Here is a 3,676-nt window from a genome sequence, read left to right on the forward strand (position 1 = left end):
TCCCAGACTGGTTCCTCATCTTTAATATGGAATTAAACATAATGCCTTTGCCATAGCTCTGCTGAGAGGATCAAAGATCCAGGCAATGACAGCCAGTATTAACTGTGGGACACTGAGACTCAGAGAGGGAAAGTAATTCACTCATGGTCACACAGCAAGTTAGCAGCAGAACCAGGTCTATGCCCAGACCTCCCAAAACCAAGACCTGAGCTTATCCTTGGACAGCTGCAGCCTTACCTCAAAAGGCCAAACTGGGCTTTGGAAATGCAGCTGAGGACCTTACTGGGATCACTGGTGAGATTCTATGTCTCACTGAGCTGAGACAACTGCTTGCATTGCCAATGGCTGGCAAATGGCAAAAAGCCTGGGGTCATGTGTCTCACCTGGGGTCTAATCCACAATATAACCCTGAGGATGTCAGGTTGCCCCTCTGAGCCTCAGTTTCCATATTCACCAAATGGAGGTAAGGATTCCTGGCAGAGCAAAGGGATTACATAAAGGCACGGGGCTCTTTTCCTAACGGCTACCCCTGAGCTCACATGATGCCCCGAGCCCTGTGCTATGATCAGCCATGGTTTCACTTAGTCTTCACAGTGTCCCTGTGAGGTGGGAACTCCATTTGCAGATAAATGGCTGGGGAGGGTTGGAACCAGGGTCTGAGCTCTGATCCTGATCCCTCTGCCTGAGACACTTACCCCCTTTCCATACCTAACTGGGGATCCTTCCTCAGGTTTCAGTATAACCTTCTCTGGAAGGATCCCTCAGCCTCAGGCTGGGGAGGGCCCCTGCATTGAGACTACTTCTCCCTCTCCTCCTCCAGCTGGGAAGTCTCATGATGCAAGGACCTTGTCAGGATTACAGCTGTATCCCCGGAGCCTAGTACTGTGCTTGGCATACAACAGGTGCTCAATCAATACTTGCCAAATGACTGAATGCATCCTGTCAGTATCAGGATGCCACCCAGGCCCTGAGGGAGCCAGGGCATGGGAGGAAAACGTTTGGACTCCTGCCATGCCTTACATTAGCAGCATCTTCTCTGAGCCCTGACAGCCAGCCCCCTGGGACGCTATTTGAGCCAGCTGAATTCCGGTCACTGTTTCACCTTGGAAAGGCAACCGCAGCCCTCACCAAGCAGCCCAGTAACTGACGTCACAGCAGTGCCAGGAGCTGCCCCGTTAATATTTAATGTAGACTCCACTGCGGCAGAGCTGCAGGCTAGAAGAGCTGGAGGGGGCTGTGCACCATCTCCATGGGGTCGTGAGGAGGGCACAGATGGAAAACGGCTTCATAAACCGGAAAGCCCCCAGCAGATGAGCATTACACTGGCCCGTTTTAGTCCCTGGCTTAACTCAGAAAGAGCCAGAACAGCATGTGCCTGCAGTAGGACAAGGAGACTGCTGACTGAGCCCAAGTGATAAATATATGCGGGATTAGGGGCTCCGAGGGAGATTTCCTGAAGACTGTGGGAGGGTGAGCACTGGCGCCAGCCAGACCTGGACTCTACTCCAGGTTTGCACAGTGCAGCTGTGTGACCGGGTAGCAACTGTACTACTGAGCCTCAGTTCTCTGATCTGTGAGATGGGCATAATACCTTCCTTGAGGGGCTGTTGTGAGGATTAAATAAAACAAGTGATGGAGAGGACTCAGCTCAGTACTTACTAGGACCTCACTAAATGCTTCTCCAAACCTCAGGGGCCTGAGGTTAGAGAGAGGAGATGTGAAAGTGCTTCATGCATTCACTGGCCAGGATGACAGGAAGAGAGGGGCCCTTGTGGACCATCTCTTCTGATCATCTGACCCCTTCATTAGACAGACAAGGATGCTGAGGGCCCAGGAGGGGACAGAGGCTCACACAGCAGAGCTGAGGTGACCTGGTCTGCAGTTGCCTGCCAGCCTTCCCCACCAGTGATGATGATGAGATGCCCCCATTGATGATGGATGCCTCTGCCTCTCTGACCTGGACAAAGCAGGACCCTCATCCTCCACCCCTTCCTTGTCTCCCTCTGGTATGTTTCCCCACAAATCCTGGCAGCTTCCCAAAATGTAAATCCGAACCAAGGCAGCCCCTGCTTAAAACCCTTCTGTGGTCTCACATTTAGCATTGCCAGAGAAAATACAGGAGGCCCAGTTAAAACTGAATTTCATATAAAGAACAAATGATTCTTCAGTATAAGAATGTTCCAGGGACTCCTGGGTAGCTCCGTCGGTTGAGCGTCTGACTTCAGCTCAGATCATTATCTCACGGTTTGTGAGTTCGAGCCCCATGTTGGGCTCTGTGCTGACAGCTCAGAGCCTGGAGCCTGTTTCAAGTTTTGTGTCTCCCTCTCTCTCTGTCCCTCCCCAGCTCGTGCTCTCTCTCTCTCTCAAAAATAAATAAACATTAAAAAAAATTTTTAAAAGAATGTTCCAAATAATGCATGCATTATTACACTAAAAAATTATTCATTGTTTATCTGAAATTCCAAGTTAACCAGACAACCTGTATTTTTATTTGCTAAATCTGGCAATCCTACACAAACAGCCTTTAGGAAAAAGGTCAGAGGTCCATTTTAGCCCAGACCTCCTCCTTTGCCTCTCTTCCACAGAACTCTCTGCTTCAGACAAAACTTGTTGCCTTTTCTGGAGAATCCCAAGCTCTCCCTCCCACTGGCCTTTGCAGATGCTGTAGTTCCACTGGGAACTTCTTGGTAAGGCACCTCTTCCTCCTTCACTGCCCCACTTGTGCTTGGCCTGACCCATCCTAAAGCTTCTGAAGCATTGCTTTTCTCCTGGAAGGCTCCCTGGCTCTCCAAGCTCGGATGATGCCTCCTCTAGGTTCTCACTGGACCTTGGGCAGGTCCTCTGCCTGTCTTGTTCACTTGGTACAGAACAGAAGTTCAGCAAACATTTATTGCATTGAATTGCTAAATTCTACAGCCCCTTGCATCTCCACTATCAATAGTTTCCCTCCTTCAGCTGAATCCTACATGCCTTCCAAGGCCCTGCTGGAATCCTACCTCCTCTGGGCCTTCCCCAGGGCCCAATCCTGCCAGTTCAGTCATCATCCATCACAACAAGCAATCTTTTCAACCCATAAGCTCAGCAAGATCAGCACCCCTCAGGCTCTCCTATGACCTGCAGTGCCCAGCACTGTGCCTTCCTGCCAGATGGTGATCAAAAAATGCCAGTGAGTTTGGAGGATGCTAAACCAAGCTCCTGTGTTTAATTCTACTCCAAGTCAGAGATTAACCAAAATCCTAACCTTGCCCTGAAATATCTTTGAGGGCATCTGTAGTTCCCACCTGACAGAACAGCAAACAGAGGAAATGGAGGAACCCAATTGTTTCTGGTTCAGTTGTCTTGATTCCATTCTACCTCAGGGCCTTTGTACCTGCTCTTCCCTCTGTCCAAAGCACTCTTCCCAAAGATCTTCACTTGGATGATGTAGCAAATTAAAGATGGCCACAAATCCTTTGTGTCTTGCCCCTTCAAGAGGTGGCAAGTCTCTCCCCGCCCCTTGAATCTAGGCTGGCCTTGTGACTTGCTTGGACAACAGAATGTGGCAGAAGTGACCCTTTAGGAGTTCAGAGCCTAGACCTAAATAGGCCATGCAGCTTTTGTCGCCACCCTCTTAGAATGCTGCCCCTAGATCACCATGTAAGGCAGCTGGTGTTGCAAACTGCAGGATGAGAGGCTG

General features: G+C 50.0%; 1 long non-coding RNA gene across 1 annotated transcript; it reads left to right on the plus strand.

The window, feature by feature from the left end:
* The first annotated feature begins 422 nt into the window (after positions 1 to 422).
* Positions 423 to 3,142, plus strand: LOC132665535 (uncharacterized). The gene is made up of 2 exons (XR_009604169.2): positions 423 to 2,006; positions 2,586 to 3,142. It is a non-coding gene; the product is annotated as an uncharacterized LOC132665535 (long non-coding RNA).
* The last annotated feature ends 534 nt before the right edge of the window (positions 3,143 to 3,676 follow it).

The sequence above is a fragment of the Panthera onca genome, chromosome D3 (genome assembly GCF_046562875.1).
Source record: "Panthera onca isolate mPanOnc1 chromosome D3, mPanOnc1 haplotype 2, whole genome shotgun sequence".
Taxonomy (NCBI): domain Eukaryota; kingdom Metazoa; phylum Chordata; class Mammalia; order Carnivora; family Felidae; genus Panthera; species Panthera onca.